The following is a 27,214-nucleotide window of genomic DNA, read 5'->3' on the forward strand; positions in this document are numbered from 1 at the left end:
CTTTCTGTCATACGGCCAATAACAAACTGTTACCGGACACGTTGCACTTACTGCGGCACTCGCTGGCTGATACATTGCATCGCAACTTTGACCCACTCCGTGCCTTTGATTGGATCAAAACCCCGCTGTGCCACATGGCCTCAGCACCACGATGTTCTCCCCACCGACACGCTGCCGCCTTCTGCTTCCACTGTGCCATCAGCAGCATAGCATGGTCAACCTGTGGACACCTTCCGTGCCTCCTTCCCTCCGCTGGTTGCGCCTACCAAGACATCGAGAAACAGTCTGATCGTGCCTCACACTAGCGCCTGCCAAGACAGGATCGGTCACGTGCACCTGCACCATCAGCCGGCGGGGTGCACACACACCTCTCATCATCCTTACCGTGCTCCGCACTACCAGTGAGGGCTCTGTGGCAGTTATCGACTGCAAGAGTCAACCGCCACATCTTTGAGAACGAACTTCTTTGAAAACTGTTGATCTCAGTGTGTTCCGAATTCTGTATCCGAGCAGATGTGTTTGTACCGACATGATCAAAATAAAGTTAATTCATTATAAATGAGCGAATACTTAATGTTGGGTTCAATATTACCATACGTAACATCTCAGTCCCCATACAAGAAAATAATAGAATCAGCCATAATCACTTTTAGATGGTTATGATGTCCTCCCCCCTCCCCATTTCCAATGTAATGTATTCACTTCAGTTACAAAACACATTTAACGTTCTTATGATTTCACATACACACTAAAATCAGTCACTACCATCATTTTCTGAATAGTAGTGACCCAAATCTACAGTATTCACATCTGGAAGCTTAAATCATTTATGATCTTGTTCTGATAACCATAGCACATGCTGTTTGACAGTAGAAATTACTTGACGCTTGGAAGAATTTCATGCTGCATAGTTGTTTTAACTTCAGAACCAACATACACAATCAGTAATCATCAATGGTCAACCCATTAACAGAAGACTGTTTTATGCCTTTAGTTCTACACATTACGCATAATGACTCAGTCAGGAGTGCATACACTCCTCCTCATAGACCATCAAATTAAGTAATAGGGTAACCATTCAATTCTTCTTTCATTATTCCAACATCTTTTTTATTTACCAGTGAAATCTTGTATCTGTTATTTAAGGGGAGCCTGAAGTGCTAATCCATATATAGACATAATTCCTGAGATCCTTGTAAATATTTGGAGTTTTAATATGATCAATTATGCTATTGGCCTTTGTGTAGCACAGTTTTATATTATTTACAGGGAACTTATTTAATGTATATCCATAACAAAAGTCTATGAGAATGGCTTTTGCAATATCCAAAATAGTTATTCTTACTGCAATGGGTTTATCAGAGAGTACCACCTTAAAACTGTACAATTCAGTGTCAACCACATTTTTGTTAAAACTAACGCTCCTCTGAAAATTTGATTTGGCAATTAAAGCAGCACTTCTAGATCCACCTTTCCAAGCTTTCAATAATTTTATGTCTCTCAATTTTTGCACATTTTGATTAGTTTTACCAAACACACTATTATACAGCAGTTTGATTCCTTGCACTCATATGTTTCGGCATATTAATCTCAATGTATGGCTTCATCCAGAGAGCTTGTCTAAATAAGAAAATTATATGAATATTTCGTACACCAGTTTATGAGACATACATTGTTTTGGGTATCTGTAGTAAATAAATAGTTTTTGCTATCATAGAAATTTGAAATTAATTTACAAGGCTTCTTACTATTGGATGGTAGGGCCATTTTTTCAGCACACAAGAAAAAATTTGAATGAGTCTTGTGAATGCTCTCAGGATAATCGAGATCCACTTCTAAAACGTATCATATGTTAAATTCTAAAATGAATCTGATGTCAGAATCATGTGGTGTGTTTGTCACATAAAAAGTTTCAACAGTCTGTAGAATTAGACACTGGAAGATACTGTAATGCTGCCCAGTTGTAATCGCTATTCACTCAAGAGATACATCAGACAAGATTCTTCTGTTTTAACATCATAACTAGCTATGATCCTGTTGTCTGCAACAGCATGTCTGCATGAACAATGAGCAACACTACTATTAACATCTCTTTTAATAAACTGAAGTTATCTGATGTCAGTCATAAACTGCACTTTGGCTCTAGTAACTTTCAGCAGAACATTCCATGCCAACCCATGTGAAGTGCTGAACTGAGCAAGATATATTTCATATGTTTTAAGACAAAGGCTACAAAAGCTTTTGAATACATCACCAAGTAATTTCCATCCATAAATTGGAATACTCTTCCAGTGTGTTACACTTGAATAAATTCCATACACTGCAAACTGTTTGCTACTTGACTTCTTATTATAATTTCAACAGTTAATAAACTTTTAAACTTCTCAGCTGTAGGCAAATGATCTTCTAGTGAAAACAATTCATTACTCACATACTCATAGGGAAAAATGCCTTTACAATTGGCTAAATTAAATTCATAATCATCAGGAACATATGATCTCATTATCCCAAGTTCTGATTTGAAGTATGATGCACACTTTTCGAGGGAGCATTTTAAAAAAATTAAACAAAAATATAAATTAAAAATTTACATTTCACCTTCTCTCTTGGTGCATTACTACAATGCTCTTCATAAATAATTTATATTTCTCTGTATTCAATGACAGCACAGAAATGTGACCCAGACTTTGTTTCAATTCTTAATTGTTTCTTCATTATTTGTTCACATATATTTGTGATCAAGAAATGATCTTTGTAATTGACCAGATTGAGAAATATAACTGATACTGTAAAGTGAAATCTACATTTCAAACTGCAACTGGCTTGTGTAGTATCCTGATATGCACCAGTGAAATGATAATCGTCTCTCTGCTTAAGATCTTCTTGCTTCAGTGGTTCTTGGAAAATATGACAGACCTCTGCTGAGCAAAATGCTTATTTTTCTTCAGGACTTACATTCATTCTTTCATGATAAAAACTCATTTCAGCCCCAGCAGTTACAAATAGCTTGTAGGAACTACCTGGTGACACAACGGAATTGCACAGTAGACTTTGGCATTCATTCTGTGAAGAACGTTATTTACGAAGTTTTTATTCTTTGGTTTTGTTCTAGCGCTATGATATCTCTTTTTACACATCTAGACTTTGGAATTAGTTCCTGTGTTTAACAACATGCAAAAATAAAGTTATATTCTTGAACGCATTACTCTCTCCCAAAAATAATTATTAATTACCCTCAGTGGCTTTAGTGGTGGCCCCAAACACCGAACATAAAGGAAATTACTATGTACAAACTAGAGAATTCAGCGACTTCAGAAAATTCATGGAGGAATGAAGAGATGCAGCTTGTGAACCTTCAAGAACAGATACATGAACAACTTGAAGCACTGAAGTTAGCATTAGAGACACCTATTACTCCAACGTCAAACACACGTGCAGCTGTACAAACCAACAGCCCAACGGAAAACATGCAGCACATAAAAATTCAAACACGCAGTTCCTTTCTGACAAACTGCAGCTATGGTTTGCAATGATTGAGCTCACATTTGCCCAAAGCAAGATCCATGATGAGCATACGAAGTTCGCGATAACAATGAATGCACTGGATGCTAGAGCAGCAACTGCAGCAGAAAATGTAATACTCTGTCCTTCAGCAGAACGACCATATGCAGCATTGAAAAATGTATTACTCACCGGAATGCATAAACCATTAATTCAACTCATACAGCAGGTGCTTAAAGAAGAAGCTGTAGGTGACAGGACAACGTCAGAATCTGGAAGCATTTGCGTGGTATCGTCAACACAGAAGAATTGTTAGATGCAACACTCAAACACATCTGGCTAGACCAATTATCAAGCACGGTAAAAGCTGCACTAGTAACTCATGAAAAAGACAACGTGCAGAACCTCTTGGAGATAGCAGACAAAGTCCATGCGACCATAGGCAATCTACAGATGGTTTGTGTGGCAATCTTTAACGGGGAAGAAGCGTCAGAAGCGATAGCAGCAATACAGAAGACTCAGCATACAGATGTCAACAAACAAATACAAGAACTAACATGACAGATGACATTATTGCAGCAACAGGTCTTACAATTGTTACAGAATGAAAACAGCCAGGCCAACGGCGAAATTCAACAACGATGGGTATGTTGGTACCATCAATGCTTCGCGGATAGAGCAACAAAATGTTCACAGCCATGTGTGTACCCAAACATGAGCGGTGGCCAGCAGTAGGCACAGTGGGCCATGGTAGCATAGAAGAGCACCTGCAGCAGTGAGGTGAGGTAGATGCAAACTACTGATGGGTGAGTAACGTCAATGATTTTCTTACCATCTCCTAACGGCTTTATGTCAGAGATGCCAAGTTGAACCAGACTGGGGATCTGATGTGAGTGTGCTCCCCTTTACTGACTATCAAGGAATGGATAGCATTCCATTTATGCAATTAGCCACAGCAAATAAGTTGCCCATTGTTACTCACAGCACGAGTAAAATTGAAGTCACTTTAGGTTTCTCACAAATCAGTCAGTGGACCTTCATTCTGGCAGAGGTGTCAGAGGCGATATTGGGTGCAGTCTTTCTTTGTGACATGCACATTACCATAGATCTTGCTAACACACAGGTTAAATGAAATCAAGAGACAGCAGATGGCATCACGGAATGGGACACTTACCACCCTGGCAAGCATAACTGTGACACAGTGTCACATGCTGTAAATGATAACATGGTCACAAAAAAATAACTCACAAAACTGTACACTGCATTCACACCATGCCCGGTCAGCCAATACATGAATGACCACACAGGTTAGTACCCGATCAGTTCGTGGCAGCAAAAGCAGAATTTGAGGCATTACTGGCATCAGGTGTCATACGTAGATCAGACAGCCCATGGTCTCAACCATACATTTGGTAAAGAAGAAAGATGGGTCGTGGAGACCATGTGGCAATTACAGGAAGTTAAATGCATGTAATATACCAGATCGTTACCCAGTGCCTAATATTCACGATTTCACAAATCATTTAGCTGGGCCAACGATCTTTAGCATTATTGATAGTAAAAAAGCTTATCACCAGATACCGGTCGCTGAGGAAGACATACTGAAAACAGCAGTTACAACACCTTTCGGTTTATTTGAATATGTCTGAATGCCTTTCTGGTTAAAGAACGCAGTTCAAACAGGGCAACAGCTTATTGATGTAGTATTGCGCGGATTGAAAGGATGCCTCATGTACCTTGATGACATATTAATCTCATCAATGACGGCAGAAGCACATGAGAAGCAACTGTCCATAGTGTTCGCCTGCATAAACCAGTATGGAATAATAGTGAACAAAGAAAAATGCAAACTGCAAAAATGGCAAGTGATGTTTCTAGTATATGAAGTATTGGCGGAGGGCATGTGGCCAAGAGAGGACAAGGTAGTAGTAATCAACAACATGAACCGCCCCGAGACTTACCATCAACTCAGAAAATTTTTAGGCGCAGTAAATTTCTGCAGACAGCATTTGCTGCAAGCTGCACTAGTAAAAATGCCCTTGACAGATGCTCTCACAGGTAACAATACAAACAGCAAATGATTTTTGCAATGGAACGTGGATATAGAGAGAGCATTTCAACACATAAAGGCTGACTTATGAAAAGCAGTACTCATTACTCATTCGGTACCAAAAGCACCTCTGTCAATAGTAGCCGATGCCACCCAAGAAGCATTGGGAGCCACACTGCACCAGAAAGTAAACGACAAATGGCAGCCTTTGGGTTTTTTCTCATGAAAAATTACAGCCCCACAAAGGAAGTGGAGCACATATGACAGAGAACTATTAGGGATATATGAAGCTATCCAGTACTTTCGCCCGTATGTAGAGGCAAGAGCATTTACTGTATACACTGAGCACTGGCATTCAGTAAGTCACAGGATAACTGTTCTCCACGTAGTTTCACCACTTAGAATACATCAGTCAATTTACAACAGATATCAAGCATATCAAGTTAGTCTCTAACATAGTCGCTGATTTCCTGTCGTGGGTCTTGGTTATTTCGCAAACCACAGACTACGATAAATTAGCCGCAGCACAAGCTAATGACACACAACTCCAACAGTACTTACAGGATGTAACAACCGGACTTTAGTTAAAATTAATCCAGCAAGCGGGCGCGAATGTGAAGATATGGAGTGATATAGCTACAAACAAACCCAGGCCTTTCATCCCAAGGAAACTAAGGAAAGAAGTTTTCGAAAGCATACATGCACTCAGTCATCCGGGTAGCAGAGCAACTATCAAACTACTCATGGAACATTTTGCCTGGCCGAGTACAAGGAAGAATTGCCGCAGTTGGGTAACAACATGCATGCTGTGCCAAAGGAACAACATTGGATGGCATGTACATAAAGCAGTTGGAGATTTTCCCCTCGTAACAAAGAGGTTCTCCCACGTTCATTTGGACATTGTGGGCCCTCTACCACCTTTTGAAGGCTACAAGTATTTGTTGACATTGGTGGACTGGTATACAAGATGGGCAGAAGCTTCTCCACTATCAGACATTTCAGCAGAGATGGTAACTCGAGTATTTTTGGCTTCTTGGATCTCCCATTTAGGATGCCCACTATACATTACAACTGATCAAGGATTACAATTTGAATCCACTTCCAACAATTAGCCAAACTCTGTGGATTCCGCCATCACTGCACCACCGCTTATCACCCAGTGAGCAATGACATGGTTGAGCAGTGGCACAGGGCATTAAAGACAGCATTGATGTGCCACAAGGACAGCTGGACTTCAGCGTTGCCAGTGGTGCTGCTAGGTCTCCGAACTGCTTGCAAATCAGACCTAGGTGCATCCATGGCTGAACTGGTTTACAGAGAGAACATGAGGCTGCCGGCAGAATTTTTCATTGAACTGATGAAAGCAACAGTGGGCGACATCCCATCTGTGTTACAACAAGTCCGCAACGACATGGCACAGCTACGACCGACACCTGGTTCTCAACATGGCACCAACACGCCATTTGTTCACAAGCGGCTTAGCGATTGCCCTTATGTGTGGCTGAGGACAGATGCTGTACAAACACCTTTTCAGCCACCGTATACTGGGCTGTATAAAGTACTCACAAGAGATGAACATACACTGCAGAAAAATAATGACAGGAAGTGGCAAACAGTTTCCATTCTGAGAGTTAAACTGGCGCACATGTGGCCACCAGCTGACAAAGAACATCAAGACACCAATAAAGAACCACCGACTACACAATATGATGCAGAGACCAACAAGCCAAGCCAGAAACAGGAAACCACACCAGAAGACCCACCATTCTCAGAGAAGTGCTCTAGGGTGGGCAGAATTATAAAATACAAGTATATACTCATATGCCCAGAGCTCCGCTCTACAAAGGGGGGGGGGGAGGGGGGGGGGGGGCTGTGTAGGAACCGCCTGGTGACACAACGGCCTTTAGTGTTTATTCTGTGAAGAATGTTATTTATGATGTGTTTATTCTTTTGTTTTGTTCTAGCACTATGCCATCTCCTTTTATATGTCTTGGCTTTGGTTCCTGTGTTCAACAACACGCAAAAATAAAGTTATATTCTTGAACACATTCTCTCTCACAAAAATAATTATTTATTAGCCTCAGTGTCTTTAATCTGTTAAGTGAACCACTTCATGCAATAATTGCCTCTGTAAATTATAAATGCAGAATATCCTTTGTCATGGCAGCAGTGTATGTAATAGACTACATTGAATGGTGTACGCAAATGTACTTGATCAGAATATGAACCACAGACACTAATACAACTATAAGCAGTAACTGGTTCTAACAAACATTCTGTATCAGCATAAATTATTAAAAAGAGCTTCAGTTTGTTATTAAATGAGCTAAATTTTATGAACTAATTATTGTGATTAGGCATGATACTGCTGACTTCCTTAAACTGTACACTGGCAAAGGTACATCTCATTTTTCTTTGGAATTAAAATAACACAAACAGCGCTCACATCTTATAATACAAGGATGAGAAGGAGTAATGCTTCCATGTGCTACCATCCAAACAATCTTTATATTATAGAAATGGTATGTATGTGTATTATATTTCTCAAGATGGTGCTTTGTGATGTATATCAGTACAACTTTCTTGTTTCCTGTGTTCATCCACTCATAATCAGAATACTGGATGACAAAGAGATTAACAGAGATGCTTTCATTCCATTTTTCAAATGTGTGTACATGCTTTGCTCTGTAGGAAACAAAAAGTTAACAAAGTTTAATATATCTGCCTATCACCAATATTTAGACACACATGATATTAATCTGGCAGAATTAACCACTTAAAGCAGATAGTGTTTTTTGAGCGAACATTTACACTGAACATTATGTCCACTGACCTACTATTGATATAAACTTGTCTAAGCAATAGCAGTATCACCTGGTGAGGAACGACTGCTAGCCAGGCACACACAACACGCATGTAGTATCAGTTAGTGTGCAGTCTTTTTGTAGACTCGAGAAGGAGCTCTATCTGTCTGGGTTTGAGCGAGGGTGAATTGTGATGGCCCAGATGTTTGGCATGGGCGTTTTGGAAACTGTAAGAGTTTTCAGCTGTTGAAGAGTGCTGTGGTGAGTGCCTTCAACATGTGGCAAAACTGAAATCAAACCATATCCAGACATTGTGGGACTGGGTAGCCACCCCTCATTACAGATGTCAGACATCATAGGCTGAGCAGACTGGTAATACAGGACAGGTGGCAAACTGTGGCAGAACTAACACCAGACTTTAATGCTGAATGGAGTATAAGTATGTCTGAACACACAGTGTACCAAACACTCCTAATGATGGACCTCCACAGCCGATGACCCATGCATGGGAGGGTGTGAATCCATCAGCTTCCAGGGGAACAGCTCCTGGACACCTGTACTGCAGGATGGAAACAAGATGGCAGTGGCTCCATTGTGCTCTGGGGAATATTCATGCAGGCATCCATGGGTCCAGAGGAGCTTATGCAAGGCACCATGACAGGAGTATCATCTACTGGTTGCATGTCATATGCACCCTTTCATGATGAACGCGTTTTTCAACAAGATAATGCATCATGTCACAAGGCCAGGACTGTGATGAAGCAGTTTGAGGAACACATTGGCAAGTTGTAATTGATATGCTAGCCCTCCAACTCACCAGATCTGAGCTTGATCAAACACATCTGGGATCGGATTGACCATGGTGTCAGAGATCATCATCCTCCCCCCTTTAATTTATGGGAATTAGGTGATGTTTTGTGTGCAGATGTGCCAGCTCCCTCCAGCAACTACCAAGGCCTCAATGCTTCCATGCCATGACATGTCACCACTGTTACCCATGCTAAAGGTGGACATACCAGCTATTAGGCGGTTGGTCATAATGTTCCGGCCGACTAGTATATTAGAGCATGTTTATTTGCTACCACTTTAGGTAGTTTTTTGTAAATTCCTGCACAAAGTCCTTTATTTTCCTTAATATTAATATGCAATTAAACTACTTCTTTCAGTGCCCAATTGGAATCTCTCTCATGAAAAGTCACTAATTTTGGATGGCATTAAACTCTCTCTCTCTCTCTCTCTCTTTTTTTTTTTTTTTTTTTTGTGTGTGTGTGTGTGTGTGTGTGTGTGTGTGTGTGTGTGTGTGTGTGTGTGTGTGTACATTCAAATGCACATTCAGCAGCAACCTATTTCAACTCACTGGTTGGATTTAATTTACTAGAGCACAAAAATAATTATTAAACTTGACACTTCACTAACAAAAATTCAGTGTTCTTTCACTGTTTTAAGAAGGTATTTCATTAATACAATAGTTCTGCTAGGTTAGCATTTATGTAAACAGTCACAACATCCACATTGTTCAGCCTATTGAAACTTGACCAAATGCTCAAGTTGGTCTGACTTCTACTCTGATCAGATATTAGAAAACAAGCACTGCTCTTGCCCCCCTAGCTGCATCAGATTCCTCAACTCTGGATGAGAAAAAAGTATCCCCTGAGTAACAGCAAGAAATCAGTATGTGAAAGATGAAAGACTGTAATAGTAATATACATGAGACTTATACTTCTTGTTGCACAAATGTTCAAAAAGAAAAACATTGGACAATGATGATGGCTATGAAGGCACATCAGTACCTTTCTACAAGTGGCAGCCTCACTTTTAATGCCTACTTTCCAGCTAAGTCAGCAAGTTCCAATTCATTCCAATGAGTTCGAACTCATTCTAAAAAGCAAAAATGCTTAGTCAGCAAGTCTCAGGTTGTCAATGACTGCTAAAGAATCATTATACACTGAGCTGGCTCGAATGCATATGTATATTCAGGACTTACACATTCAAGGAAGAGGAAATGTAATCTTGAATACAGGTCCTCAGCGCATGCACATTCAAGAAAAATGTAGTGCAATCTCAAATGCAAGTTACATAATTGCCTCTACACTATATAATAAATGAAATGGTTACATTGACTGCTTTCATAGCAATAACTATAATTTCACAGTGAAATGAACTACAATATGACAATACTGGTGAGAAGTGAATTTTGCATTCTGATAACAGGCTTATATCACCCTCAGCTCACCAAGATGCTGCCTGGCTGCCTGCTGGTAGCAGATGAAGTGCTCATTGCTCTTCGGACCTGCACTTTATGCAGTTTAATAATATCACAATGGTAGAATCGTGCCAGTTCTTGCATCTTCTTCCCAGGATTGTTTCCCACATTTAACAAAAATATTGTTACACGTATTAACTGCACATCAAAGTAATTCAGTTTGTGTGTTTGCCAACTGTACCTCATGTTTATAAGTAGTGTTATAGGTATTGTGAATGTTCTGAAAGCAGGCAGCTTGATTCATATGTTCTTCCTGTCCTGTAATGGGTAATATCTCTGAGAATGTTGTCAAACAGTTATCAGATTACTTAAATCTGTGGGAAATAGTTGTAACTTCAAATCAAAAGGCTGAAACAGGACTGTAAGGTTAAAGTTAATATATGTACACTGCTTAAGTATCATTAAGAAACAAGTGAAAATTAATACGGAACACCCAACCAATGATAGTAAAAGGAAATGTAGAAGTTGGTATGTGTTAACTACAATGAAGCCTGTCCAGGAACACTCTGTATGCATTTAACAGTGTACATAGTACAATGTCTGATAAAGGTTCTTGTGGAACCAATTAGTGCAACATTCCATGTGGTATGGCAACATGTCTGCAAGACATCATTTGTTTGCTTACAATCATAGACAAGCAGCTGGATCACTTGAAGATTGTCAAAGCACTACTGCTATGGTCACAGTAATCAGTGTATCCCAAAGTGTTGCAATCAAAAAAAGGCCACTGAAGATGGAAATGCTATCTGAAAGCATGCTGGTAATGACAGATGGACCACCACACTGCATGTGGATTGAACGTGGTGCTGATGGTGAAAAGCAACAGGCATCTCACTCCTAGGCAGATTACTATAGACATTGCAACTGCTACTGGTACATCAGTCACTGACAAAACCATTTTTCAGTGACTAAATCAGGCTGGTTTGTATGCTTGGAGCCTGTTGAATGAATCCCACTTCAACCATACCTTTGTCAAGAAAGTTTGTTGCTGTAGGGAGCATGTGCATTGGGGTCAGTGACAGTACTGGCTGAAAAGGTGTTTATACAGCATCTGTCCTCAGCCACACATAAGGGCAATCGCTAAGCTGCTTGTGAATCCTGCTTCAATGTGGCAAGTGATTCTGGACACCATTTAATGCAGAGAGAGAGAGGAATACGTTACACACCACAGAATGTCAATGAACATCATCAGAATGGTCTAGGCATTATGGTGTGGGCATGCATTATGCAGTATGGTGAGATACCACTGCATGTTTGTGCGAAGTACCATTACAGCCCAGAAGTATTGCAGGGAGATTATTCTGGATTATGTCCATCTGTTCAGGATTGTAGTAGGTCATGAATTTCTGTTTATGGACAACCACCACTCTCCATACAGGAGAGCTGAGGTGTGAAACACACTAGACAGTGAGGATATTGACTGTGAGGAACACAGTCCCATGTTATGAAATCTGTTCTCTATTCCTTAGCAACAGCCATAGTGTAAAACTAATGCATGAGACAGGGTGTAATTTTTAAAGATGGATATTTGGAAAAAGAATAAAATGCTTTCCACCACAATTTTGCTTTTTATAAAAAGGTAACAGGCAGCTCTCAACTTTGAGGTGAAGAGGTTGTCACAGCAGATGAAATCATGATGAACCAGATGAAATCAGTTAGATTCCTTAAGACTGATAAACAATGGATGTAATCAGAATGGAATGTAACAGAAGATGAAGTCACCATCAAATGTAGGTGTGTTCACAATAGATGGAATACGAACACAACCTCACGTTACTTAGCTCAGTACTGAACAGAGAAGGTGATGTTGTGAGTTCCATCCATCGTACAGGAGGTCAGAATCATAATGACAGGACCAATATTGATAAAGTTTATAATATTTTCAACAAAGTTTGTAGGGTAAACTATGAGAAGTGAAAGAATAGGACAAATGCCATCCAAAGATTTCAGAACAGCAGCATTTACTTGCTAGAGAAGGTATATTACATAGAAAGAAGAAAAACAATATTCAGAAGGCAATACCTTGAGCCTTTTTATCTTGTCCATTGTGTTATGTTTGTTCTAAGTGTCAAATAACAACAACAAGCTGTTTTTCTCACCCAACAAGGCTAATTTTTGCATCAATTTATGTTTCCACTAACTGTGCCCTGTGATGTTACCCATGGTTAAAATGCCGAAACTCACTAGCCACACATATGTGCCATCACAAAAGTTATATCTTAGAGGTACTGGGGAGGCATGAACCACTTGCAACCCATCAAACAGAAGGCGTGGCAGAGAGTGCAAGGATAATTGAGATAATGGGTGAAGCTGGCAGCTTACATGTCACTCAAAACTCACTCATTACTTAAGGCAAAAATTTTTGTGTAACCTTGTAATGAATTACAAAATGTGCCAGGAAAGGGAGTAAATAATTTTATGACTGTTTCAGACAAGCCTAGCACAGAAAATACCATGATTCTCTTGCAGTGTATGGAGAGCCAGAAATCTACTGTAACAGATCTCAGTAAACAATGGTGCAAGAATTTTTATTCCTTGTGTATATGTAGAGACTTCTGATTCTCAATATATGCAAACAGCCAATGTGGAGCTGCCTGTGTGAAAACCATGAGATGTCCAGAAGAATACCTGACAATTTTAATGTTTGTCATTGACTCTTATTTCCAGTGATCAAGCAGGTCAGTTTCAAAGGGAACTGCAAGCATTTGAACTGGAAATACAAGTATGTTGGAATGATAGGAATTTGTGGTGTAAATACTCTCTCTCCTTTGGCACTGCTGGTGATGATGGTGGCCTGCATGGTGTGCCTTCTCAGTGCCATTGAACAATCTTGGTGCATCCACGTTATGCATCAGTAGGTGCCAATCATACCGATGACAAACCCATCTCCAGCTCCAACTTGTGGATGGCAACCCCAACATCTCTAATGAGCTTAGAAATTCTACAGGGTATGTAGCATCATCTCTTGTTATCACTGTATTGGCTGATGGTCACCTCATCAATAATTTTTTTTGCTCATGTTTCCCACCACTTCATTCTTGGATGCCTATAAAGTTCTGACACATAACCACTTCTCGTTGCTTAAGTTCTGCTACAAGCTCATTAAAACCTCATTAATTAGGTTATCTTCTGTGCTTACAACACTGCAGAAGCAGCTTACAAAATCTATTAAGCCTTCCATATCCATTTCCATGCAGTCCTTGCCCACCCTGAAGTGGTATTGAGCAAACAGCCTAGACTCTCAGTCATTGTACACCTGGAGTCTCATATTAGGTGTGAGGTTCAATCTTTTATGTTTATCCACAGTGGCAAAGTCTTGACCCTCCTGCTCATTGTGGGTTGGGCAAGCTGAAATCAGACAGCAGACAGCCGTTTTATCACCATTGAGAAAATGTTGTCCTCCACAAGTTTCAGCTCTTCATTGAAATATATATTGTCACTGGCCTATGCTGTCCCTTGGTCAGGTGTGCAATCTCTTCTGACAGTACGGTTTTATATCTGTTACAATGTGTCATAGGATTCGAGAGTCCGCAGGTGTTCAACTTCATAGGTAAGAATTTTCTTAACCTGGCCTATCTGAGCACAATATGCCATCCTCCATCATTGCATCTCAGAGTCTGTCATCTTCCAAAAGGTTCCATTGCCTCACATGCTTCGTGGAATGTGACTTTTTCCTGTTCATTGACTGTTTTGAGGTCCTGAAAACTGACAGGGCCCCAGACACAGATCAGCAGCAACTGTACACAATAATAGTCTAAGTCTGTTACATACACAGTGTAAATTCTTCCCAGGGCATCAAATGCCCTAACACATTATCAGCCTCCAATGGGGTTTTTCTGTACACAACATTTTCTGTGATGCATTCCGTGCATAGTATTTTGGCACGTTCACGTGCAGTGAAGTTTGGACAATATAGTCCATTGGGCACAGATGGAGCTGTTACTTGACCTAGCAAGTTGGCCTCCATGGAGAACTCATGCTTGCCACTGGGAAGGTGCACAGCAAGACGTGTCACTGTTGGGTGCCTCTTGTGAAGAGACAAGCCCAATATTTGCCATTTTGCTTCACTGTTGCCCACATATAAACCCATTAAACATTGCACTTCATCTATTGTGTTAGTATTAGTGTAGCCCTGCTGTTGCACAGTAAATGTCACCTGGTCACTGCCTGTGTTTATTCGCTTGAAAAAGTATTTAATTCCCTGAACTGAGTTACAAGACTCCATATTAATGTGGGCATTAAAACTTCTGGAAAGGAGAGGTGAGTATGGAACCACCCAGCTATTGTCCACTATGATATCTTGTGTGGTACCTCTCATTTTAACTGTGGCAGTATGCCCCTTTCCTTGGGTGCTCTGTGTCTGTACAAAGGAAATCCATTCTCATTCATTTGGGTCTCTTTCAAACCTCGAGTGGCTGCGCTTATAAAGTGTGCCATCCACAAATAACAATTCCCTTGTACCATTGCATTGTTGTTTTACAATTGCAATCTCATACCTAATCCTTCATGACTGCTTCACCTAACAAAATGATAAGTTGTGCAGCCATACATCCAACTGAGCAGCAGTAATATGAAATAAACAAAGTGCAGTGTGAGAAAAAAATGTGCAATCCATGCAAGAAAATAACCCAGATTCAGAACTTGCAACACAATCCCATAATGTGGCAGTTGTAACAAGATAACTAGGAATCGAATTAGTGGTTCGATGGGATCTGATGCAACTACACTGTTTAATACTTTGAGAGGGTATTACTGTGGTGTCACACTTGAATGCAATAATGGAGTTATATAATTAAAGTTTATTTTATTATTGTTTAATCAAACAATAAACATGTACATTTATCATATCATTCTTTAATTAAATTAAGATTAAACTGTGATTTTGCACCTACACCTTTAGCTTGGTAACATAAAGACAGCTATTCTTTACAAGGGTATAAAGTGTGCTACATGCCCGCTCATGTCATAAAAAAACAGTGAGCCCATTGTTCAAGGGTTAACAGTGCCCGAGAATACTTTTTGGTGCATTTCCTGCCCCTCATGCATGAGGTAATAGGGTTCCGTGCTCTGCATGGACTGTGGATTAGGCTCTTAGTGACCATGTCATATAGCTTTTTGTCTGCACTGTGGTGGGCAGCTATGCTCATATCACTTGAATGATTTGGTTTGGCCTCAATTCCTGTTTTAATCTCAGCAACAAGTATACATGTGGCAAGCTGCATTTTTGCCACTTAACAGAATACATGAAGCACTGCACCCCACCACAAAAAAGCTCTTTCTTGAGGAGAGCCACCACCTTTAGCATTTTAATCTTAAGAAGTCATGCTACAGTATTGTGACAGTCTGTCAGTTTCTGCCATCCATCAGTTCTTCCCTGATCTTAGTCCAGAGTAGGTTTCATGAGAAGATGCCCAGCTGACCATAGTTCCAGACATAGTAGAAGGCATCCTGGGTGCCTTGGACTGTCCACGAATGACAGTAGGAGGATGACCAACTGATCTAAGTCATTCAGACTGCAGTCATTCAGACTGGCATCTTGCAGGTGGATGTAATTCTCTGCATGCAGCTTGCTTTGGTTTAGCACTGTGTACCTTAAGACACCTGTTATCCATCTTCATGTACATGTCTACCAAAAACAGAGACAGCACAGTGACAAATTGAAGTCATGTTCACGGACCATCATGTGAAATGCATCCACATCACTTTCTTGTTTGGTTCAGTTGCACAGTTGCCAGATTTGTCTGGGGGATGCAAAATGATATCCTTCTTGATCTTTCCAAAATATAATTAGAGCATCACAGTAGCAGTGTGTCCATGATCATGATGATGGGGTCATTGAGCTTGCACATAACACTATCCCTTGGGGCAGTGTGCCTGACACTCGTGACCATAGCTGCAACCTCAACCACAGCTGTCATGTTGTAGCAGTACACATGCTACTTGCTCAGCATTTTATCCACATGGATCACAAGCCTGTAGCTCTTATCAGGCACATTTTTAAGAACTGTTTTAAACTCACACAAAAACACAATGTGATCATGCAGAACTTGTTGTATTTTCAGTACACCTGTTATCTCCGGCTCGTCATCTGCTATAAAGTAAACTTGCAAAAATCTTGGTTTACTGTTGGATTGAGGTAAAAGGCATCCTATTTTATGGTGCATTTGCCCCTGCACTGTAAAGGTTGATGAAAACCCAGGCATGAAAAGAATTCTATGTGCCCCAAAGTAGGTCATGTGAAAACATAAATTTCATTTTTTATACTGTTTAGAAACCTTTGGTCCCATTAGAAAATAATTCTTTTAAATGATTGACCAGCACTTCTAATGTGACCTAAGAGCAATAGAATTCTTACCGTTTCTTGCTTCCATTTCAGTGCCTCACAAAAATCTACATGCCTTGTTCACTTGGTCAATTTTGATGACCTTGTGGTTAGTGTAATCTAAAGTTGGATCACAGTTGAAAGCACATTTAAAAAAATCCATAGGTACTCAATGAAAGTATATGCCAACATTCACTTTGTCTTTGAGCAACAGCGAGTCAGTGCACATCTGTCTCTTCGACTGTTTCAAAGGGATTCACAGAGGCCACGCATGCTGCATTCTCCTGATGCTAAGAAGCCACAGCTTCAGCTGTCTCAGAAGCACACTGTGAGGCCGTGTGTTGTGCTGTATACTGTTGTCAAGTATATGATAGCTCAGGTGTCTCGGCTGCACAGTAAGATGTAAGACATTCAGCATTCTGTTGGCATCAAGCAAAAGCCAGAGCTGAGGTTTCAGTCAATCGAGCATTTGCCTGAGACTCTACTTGCTCAATTCTCTGCTGGTTATCATGAACTAATGATTGTTGCTGTCTAGCCATCCTGTAAGCTCTGAGAAAGATTCAACTTGTGTCTAACAGTCACAGACATTTAAATAGTAATACCGAAGCTGAGGAACTGATATCATAAGATATCTGACCTAAACAACCTAACCTAATAAGAAACTATACTAACAACAGTACAACCACTTGGATGACACAATCAGTAATCCAAAACAAATGCCAATGAAGCAAAGAAAAGAAACAACAAACCTAGCTGAGAAACAAACTATCATGATTGCACAAACCAATGAAATCACAAAAGAAACTATGGCTCACTCAAATTCAACCAGAAAAGTCATGTTAGTGTCTGAAAAGCACACTTTTGAAATGCTAAAAACAATTGGAATTGACAAAGAAACCATGAATCATTGAAAACCAAAGAGAAAAAGTAAGTCAATGCCCAATAATCATGCTAATATCACAGTCCAATACCCTTCGACAATCCAAGTTCTCTCAACATTAATTCATCTGGACTGTGGAGACCCTAGGAGGAAAGAAAGAATCCAAACAGAAAAGCCAAGTCACTGTTTAATAATCCCTATAATATCACAATCCAATGCACTTCCCAAACATTCTATGTGCTGTGAAATATTTTCATGCACATGTGTTAAATTTTATCCTACAAGAATATTCCTGCTGTCCTAGTCCTTACATAGGTGCGCACTTCACTTGTCAAAATGGCTAAAAACTGATCTCTATGCTAAATTTAATGCATTCATTTTACAGTTAACTTTCATTGGTAACTTTTCAGTCATGTTACCCATCAAAAAGGAACAGTGTATTCCAAAGTTCATCCAAATGCATCCAGCTGCTTCAGTGTGAAGGAGTGACTCAATGATGAAATCAACCATGCAATTTCTAGTTTGGTGGCACGCAAATTTTATAATATTTGTACATGCAACATCTACTCTCATCGTGTATGTGCCAATTACCAATGGATACACTCACATATCGTAATCAAGCTCAACCTCAATATTAGCCTATCATATTCTACATGTAAAAGCACAACATCTCTCTGTCACACGGCATTTAAATGACACCACTGCTGTGGGTCTTCAGGCATCTCAGAGGCTACGAGAAATGTCTGATCCTCAATGCCTAAAATGCAACATCCTGTATCGAAGTATGGATTAACCGCTTCGAGGATTGTATAAGAATTGTATTCATTATGTTAAACTATATTATTCAGGGCATATTAAACAATGAAAGCATTTTCACAAATATGATACTGTTCAAAAGGCAATGAGTAAATAGCTTTTCATAAGAGTAGTTATTTTTCCACATTTCACATTATATTCTTCAAATCAATAAATATACCGCACTGCACACCCTGTGTGTTAATTCAGGGTATAAAAAATTCCATTCAAGTTTTTTCCAAATCCATTCAGTCCTTTCAGCATGAAGGTACAACAAACTACTCACACACAAACTTTTGCATTCATATGTGGGATTTGTGTCTAGTGTAGGCTTTCTCTCTGTCATGGTATTGTAAAACCTAAACCATTTTCACTTTCAGGAAATCAATCTCTTTTGTGCAAGAACACTCATAGGAGATATGTGATGGTCATCACACAACATTCATGTGTCATGAAAACAAAGCAATCAGGAAAATAAAGAATAAGAAAACATAAAAAAATCAAAAATGTATTTTTGAATACTATTATAAGTTTATGTTCAAAGTTAATAGTATAGATACAATGGAAAACAACACATTTCCTGCAACTTCATGTCTTGGAAACATTCATAATCAAGCAGCATACAGGTCAATGTTGCACAGGAACATGGCAGCTACATACTGATTGGCCTGTTTTGTTTTAATCACTGGTAAAATTCTGGGTGTGTGAGTGGCTGCACTGTTTTAATGGCCAGTAAACTAGTGAGGCTATAATTGAAAGAGAGCAAAAGATGTGGAAATCTCTGACGGGTAAGTGTCTTGGCATAAGATGGTAACACACTGGATATTGAACAAGTGTGTTTGCTTAAAAGCTCTCCAATTGGCCAATGGATATGACATAAGAAGTAGCTGAAAATAACGTGACTGTTCACTAAAATACTAGGTTGTGATTTGAGGAGGGGGAGGTGGAGGAAGCAGGTGTAACATAACAAGCTGGAACTACTCCATCTTCTATGACTGCCTTCAAAGATTGCCCTCATGCTAATACTTAATATATTTTTCTTTACTCATTTTTTTACTTTTTGCCCCCATAATGCGTATGTAGTATGAATCTGAATTCAATAAAACATTAACCAGACTCTGTCTCGCTTCCATTTATCATTCAAATTATTCTTTTTAGTATGCTGAATGTAATAGGACATGTAGTTTTCCCAGAAACCAGGTTACATTAAGAATTCTACTAATTAATACTGTATGCAATAGCACATTTCCAGTAAGCCAATACATAGTTTTATAACCAATGGCACTAGTCATTAGAATGGCAAGCACCTGGCCTTTACAGAAACATATTTCAATTTTATTGAAACTCATTAACTCACCATATAATTAACATTAAATTTTGTCGAAACCCAAAATTTCTATCGCTAAGTTCCAGCTAATATCACAATACTTTTGTCACTCCAATTTTTCTGGACCAAAGAACTCCCTCCACTAATTAGTTAAACCATTAATTAAGAACTGTGTACATTATCACAAATGATTATGACTCTAAATATACACTCCTGGAAATTGAAATAAGAACACCGTGAATTCATTGTCCCAGGAAGGGGAAACTTTATTGACACATTCCTGGGGTCAGATACATCACAAGATCACACTGACAGAACCACAGGCACATAGACACAGGCAACAGAGCATGCACAATGTCGGCACTAGTACAGTGTATATCCACCTTTTGCAGCAATGCAGGCTGCTATTCTCCCATGGAGACGATCGTAGAGATGCTGGATGTAGTCCTGTGGAACGGCTTGCCATGCCATTCCCACCTGGCGCCTCAGTTGGACCAGCGTTCGTGCTGGACGTGCAGACCGCGTGAGACGACGCTTCATCCAGTCCCAAACATGCTCAATGGGGGACAGATCCGGAGATCTTGCTGGCGAGGGTAGTTGACTTACACCTTCTAGAGCACGTTGGGTGGCACGGGATACATGCGGACGTGCATTGTCCTGTTGGAACAGCAAGTTCCCTTGCCGGTCTAGGAATGGTAGAACGATGGGTTCGATGACGGTTTGGATGTACCGTGCACTATTCAGTGTCCCCTCGATGATCACCAGTGGTGTACGGCCAGTGTAGGAGATCGCTCCCCACACCATGATGCCGGGTGTTGGCCCTGTGTGCCTCGGTCGTATGCAGTCCTGATTGTGGCGCTCACCTGCACGGCGCCAAACACACATACGACCATCATTGGCACCAAGGCAGAAGCGACTCTCATCGCTGAAGACGACACGTCTCCATTCGTCCCTCCATTCACGCCTGTCGCGACACCACTGGAGGCGGGCTGCACGATGTTGGGGCGTGAGCGGAAGACGGCCTAACGGTGTGCGGGACCGTAGCCCAGCTTCATGGAGACGGTTGCGAATGGTCCTCGCCGATACCCCAGGAGCAACAGTGTCCCTAATTTGCTGGGAAGTGGCGGTGCGGTCCCCTACGGCACTGCGTAGGATCCTACGGTCTTGGCGTGCATCCGTGCGTCACTGCGGTCCGGTCCCAGGTCGACGGGCACGTGCACCTTCCGCCGACCACTGGCGACAACATCGATGTACTGTGGAGACCTCACGCCCCACGTGTTGAGCAATTCGGCGGTACGTCCACCCGGCCTCCCGCATGCCCACTATACGCCCTCGCTCAAAGTCCGTCAACTGCAAATACGGTTCACGTCCACGCTGTCGCGGCATGCTACCAGTGTTAAAGACTGCGATGGAGCTCCGTATGCCACGGCAAACTGGCTGACACTGACGGCGGCGGTGCACAAATTCTGCGCAGCTAGCGCCATTCAACGGCCAACACCGCGGTTCCTGGTGTGTCCGCTGTGCCGTGCATGTGATCATTGCTTGTACAGCCCTCTCGCAGTGTCCGAAGCAAGTATGGTGGGTCTGACACATCGGTGTCAATGTGTTCTTTTTTCCATTTCCAGGAATGTAGTTGCCATACTTGCAGTTATGGATTCCACAGCCTAGACACTCTAAATATTCTGTCACTTTTTTTTACTTTATTAACTAAACAATTTCCATGTAAACCAAGTTATTGTGGACTTAGTCCAATTATTAAAATTGAACCTAGCGGTTCTTCAAATCATTATTAAAATTGAACTGAGCAGTTTTTCAAATCATTATGTAGTTTCGAAATACTAAAGTGTTCATATGTTGTTCTTTATAAGACCTACCCCATCTCCAAAATTGGTAATCTGCAACCAGTAATCACACATGTAAGATCTACATAAAAAGACTGCTGAAATCTGTGGTTAGCAGTCACAGTATTGGCCCTTCCATAAAAGTTTGCTGTTGACTATTATTGTGTTAAAGCTTTTATAGTAAACCTGGGCTTGATCAGTGTATTATTATATTATTAACATTTCAGGGAAAGACTGTCTTTTGAATTGACATGATCTATGTATTCATATGACTCATGTAATTTGTTAATATCATGCAGCGAGTTGTACTCTCTTCAATGACCCTCTTTGACTCAACACGTAAGTAACTTTGATTCTGGTAATGTATGGTGTCAATATTGTAGACATTACTGTTTATTTGTGTCAGCTACCAGAAGATTTGTGTACTGATTTCTTATACAAACTGAAACCATCATGATATTGTGACTGTTGTGTGAGACTTTGATTTCAACAGCTTAGTGAGTATTCTGTCACTGTCACACTGATGAGTTGTTAGAAGATGCCTGCCTTTATAAACCATTTTTCGTGAGAACTGCAACTACTCATTGTATTGTCTCTAGTGATAAAAATATGGGAAAAAGCTATATTAATTAAAAATGCCTGGTACACATTATTAGAATATTTCCTGTAGCACCAACTTTACAACAATTCAATGAACCTTCTTCAATCACACATCAAGTGGAGAGTAGGTAACCTCACCAGGTAGATGACCTCAAAAGGGAAGGAGAACACTGCAGGAGAGCATGACAGGGAAAGTGCGGAGGGGGGGATTTGTGGGTTCCACCTTACAGCACAATAAGTGAACCTGATAGCACTTTGCTGTATCTCTAATGTATCTTTTTCATTACTCATCTGCCTAGACCTCATGTTAATTCCAAAAGATATTTTGCATTATGCAGTTAACACCAACTGACAAGTATACTGGTGATGAGGTATCTCTCACCAAAATAGCTTTTATTTACATTCTGTACTCAGTCTTAGTACACTGTTTAGTAAAAGTTACGTATTATTGCAGTTTTTTGTATACCCTTTGAAACAAATGTGGAGGTCTTAACATTAATCCTTCAGTGATTTGTACATGTGTTTGACTACGCAGTACATGTACTATCTTAATGTGAATTGCCTTTGGAGGGAAGTAAGTCTGAGATGCACTGGCAGTTGACACACATATTTATACGTGTGAAATGATACTGAAACTTGGATTTTTAAAACACATCTGATTATATGCTCTTATTAAAATTACTTTGTTACTGACAGACTGCAGTGGTGGGAGGCAATGTTGCCAGCATCCAGCCAGCCACACTTCACAAGACGCGATGCACACTTTTTTAAAAAAAAAAAAAAAAAAAAAAAAAAAAAAAAAAAAAAAAAAAAAAAAAAAAAAAAAAACCCACACGTGGACTGTGCATGGAGGGGAAGAGGTGAAAACAGTGAATACACTGCATTTAAATGGCAGTACCGCCATACTGCATGTGACCTGGTTTTGTATTTCTTAGTAATACAGATCACAAAGAAAAAAGTTTTCAGTATTAGTTAATTATTTTTGGTGCACTGAAGATGCAATACAATTTTTATTTGATATGAACTTTCAGCATTCGGGCAGACACAATTTCACAGAGCATTGCACTCAAGCTGCCATATTAGTTTCATAATTAAAAACAGGACTTTCACACAAATATGTTGACTGAAATATTGTAGCACTTTTGCAACCTCATTATGAACACTTGGAAAATCTACTCGAGAAAAGCAATGTAGATGTCCTGGACGGTTTTAACATAAAAAGATTTGTATTGAAAACTGGAATTACCTTGTAGGTCAATCAGTTACATCTCCAAATGTACAGGAGTGCTTTCAACAGAGATAGCAAATGGTCTCAAAAACAGATGTTAGATTGACAGTATCCACAAAACCTTATAAAAGCATCATTGTAATTTTTACAAGGCCATGAATTCTTCAAACATTGCACTTTCTTTAATGCCAGTCAGTTTAGTGAACTGGACTGTCTTTGTCAGAATGTGTCCCTTCTACAATGTGATTTTTTTAAAAATGCATCCCCATCAAATTGGAAAGAAGTTACTCTATAATGTCTTGATGTGGGTAGTGTGCAATTGACACTCTCTTAAAATGTGAAGTCCGCAATGCATTTTGGATGTTCAAATTTTAATTCCTGCACTCCTTTTTTCTTCATAAATTCAACACTAACACAATTCAAATAGAAAAATCTTTCCAGACATGTCTCTTGACTTAACCAATGCACTTCCCAGTAATATATGAAGTCACCACAATCTTCGTTCATTTCCATTGGAAACTATTGCAAGTGAAAATGGAATAATGTGTGCAACTTCAGGAATTTCACTATTTCTACCATCAATTTTTTCAAGTGCACAGTGAAGAGTAAACAGTGCTGACACCACAATTCTGCTGAACTCAAGAGAGTTGTGCTGATCACAAAACGCCACACCGCAATACAAAATGAAAGGTTGCACTGTTCCGGTTGCTTCCGAAAAGGACCAAGGAAAGCTGACTGCCACGCCAGGCCTTGACCCACACACAGTGCATACATGAAGTTTGGCATGTCATGGGCAGCACTGAACTAGGGGTTGTATCACTAGCTGGTGGCTAACCCCTACCACTCAACGTGCTGAAACATCAAACGGAAAGTAATTTTAATGAGGAGGTATTGAATAGAACTGGGGAGAAGAGGAGTTTGTGGCACAACTTGATAAGAAGAAGGGACCAGTTGGTAGGACATGTTCTGAGGCATCAAGGGATCACAAATTTAGCATTGGAGGTCAGCGTGGAGGGAAAAAATCGTAGAGGGAGACCAAGAGATGAATACACTAAGCAGATTCAGAAGGATGTAGGTTGCAGTAAGTACTGGGAGTTGAAGAAGCTTGCACAGGATAGAGTAGCATGGAGAGCTGCATCAAACCAGTCTCAGGACTGGAAACAACAACAACAACAACAATAACTGACATTCTTCCACACTGCCTTTAACAACTTAGAAGGATAATCAGTGGAGGAAACAACTCTTAATGGGGTCATAATGACCACTACATATATTATGAGAGGCAGCAGCCATTGTATGACATCAAAAGTTGAAAACTCTTGTCTAGAAATGAGTAACAGATATCACAGACAATGTAGCCTGATCAGGACCATACCTCTGTCAGGCTGCCTGCACAAGAATGAGGATCGTATTCCTTACAGCTTGCCAAACTTCTCCATGCCAGACCTCAAAAGAGCAAATCTATCCTCAGATTTCAAGAGATCTGAAGGGTTTTCCACTCTGCCTTCATGAAACATTGCTCTCATAGAATGCAGACATTGCATAGGGGTGGTGGCTTGTGTGGCTCCTTGATACACACACTGTAGGTCCAACAACAATGGAAGGATATCTCTAGAAAGGCCAAGTAAACATGGAGTGTCTATGGAGGGGCAGCAGCCTTTTCAGTAGTTACCAGGACAACAGTCTGGATGATCAACTGAGCTGGCCTCGTAACATCAGCCATCATGGTCTTCCCTGTGCTGATACTGCGAACAGCTGAAAGCAAGGGGTAACTACTACCATTACCTTTCCCCCTTGTCATGCAGGTCTACTGTATGGATAAATGACTGTACCATCCTATTGGGTAAAATATTTTGGAGATAAAATAGTTATCTATTTGGATCTCCAGGCGTGGACTACTCAGGAGGAGGTGGTCATCAGGAAAAGCAAAACTGACATTCTGTGGATTGGAGCATGGAATGTTGATCCCTTAAGTGGACAGATAGGTTAGAAAATATGAAAAGGGAAATGGATAGGTTGAAGCAAGACATAGTCTAGGATTAATAAAGTTTATTGGCAGGATGAACAGAACTCCTGGTCAGGTGAATATAGGGTTATGGATACAAAATCAAATAGAAGTAATGTAGGAGTAGGTCCAATAATGAATAAGAAAATAGGAATGTGGGAAAACTATTAAGAATAGTATAGTAAATGCATTACCATAGCCAAGGTAGACATAAAGATGACACCTTTAACAGTAGTACATGTTTATATACAAAACAGCTCTGCAAATGATGAAGATATTGAAAGAATGTATGATGAGAAGAAAGAAAGTATTCAGACAGTTAAGGGAGATGAAAACTTGATTGCAATGGGTAACTGGGATATGGTAATAGGAACAGGAAGAGAAGGAAAAATAGTAGGACTCAGGGAAAGGAATGAAAGAGGAAGTTGCCTTGTAGAACTTTGCACAGAGTGTAGAAGTTAATCACTGCTAACACTTGGTTTGAGAATCATTAAAGAAGAATATATAAGGGAAGAGACCTGGTGACAGTGGCAAGTTTAAGACTGATTATGTAATGGGAAGACATAGAGTTTAAAACCAGATAATAACTGTAAAATGTTTCCAAGTCCAGATATAAACTCTAACAATAATTTACTGGTTTTGAACTATACATTAAAACTGAAGAATTTGCAAAACAGTGGGAAATGAAGTAGATTGAACCTGGATAAATTGAAAGATCAGAGGTTGTTGAGAGTTCCAAAGGCAACATCGGACAATGGTTCATTAAAACAGGGAAAGGAATACATTATAAGATGAAAGGATAGATTTGTGAGATGAAATAGTGTAGCAACAGAGGATGAAACACGTAAAAATACAAACAATGGAAACTCAAGGTTAGAATAGCAACATTGTAGACAGATTGCTACTTAATATAAAGATGACATATTAAGTTGCAGACAGGCACAATTAAGAGACACTTCTACATAAGCTTTCAGGTACAGCCTCCACCAGAAAAAGGAAGAGAAACACACACCATTCATCCATACAGGCAAGCACACCTCATGCACACATGACTGCCAGCTCCAGCAGCTCAGAACAGTATCTGTCCCAATGTGTCTCTCTTTCCTTTTCTGATAAAGGCTGTAGCCAAAAGCTGTCTTTTAATTGTGTCTGTCTGCAACTTAGAGTGCCATTTTTACAATAAAAAGCAGTCTATCTTTTCATATATTGTTGATATCCCAACCTGAATGTTCCATTATCTGAAAGTTAGCAAACTGGTACATGTTTACTTAGGAACAATGATAATGAAGTTTTAAATTACTGTTATTTGTAAACCAATTACACCAATGGCTGCTTTAACTAAATGATAGCAATGGATAATAAAGTTAAGCTGACTTAGCTCTGAGTTACTATTTGAGATTTTTGGTACTGCACACTTTGTCCTATAAAATACTATTGAAAATATTTGCTAAAACAGGGGGGGGGAAAGGGGAGTAGAGGGGTGGGGCTGGGGGGAGAGGTACGAAGAAAAACATAACAGCTGGGAAGAGTCTACATGCCTTGTCACCAGGTCTTTCAGTGCTCTGCCAAATTCTTTTCTCATTATCATATCTCCTGTC

The 27,214-nt window shown here is 40.0% G+C and overlaps 1 protein-coding gene across 1 annotated transcript in view; it reads right to left on the reverse strand.

The window, feature by feature from the left end:
• The window catches only part of LOC126423533 (collagen alpha chain CG42342-like), a 649,892-nt gene that overhangs the window by 272,189 nt on the left and 350,489 nt on the right, over window positions 1-27,214 (reverse strand). The gene's annotated exons all lie outside the window — the stretch shown is intronic.

The sequence above is a fragment of the Schistocerca serialis genome, chromosome 1, assembly GCF_023864345.2.
Source record: "Schistocerca serialis cubense isolate TAMUIC-IGC-003099 chromosome 1, iqSchSeri2.2, whole genome shotgun sequence".
NCBI lineage: Eukaryota > Metazoa > Arthropoda > Insecta > Orthoptera > Acrididae > Schistocerca > Schistocerca serialis.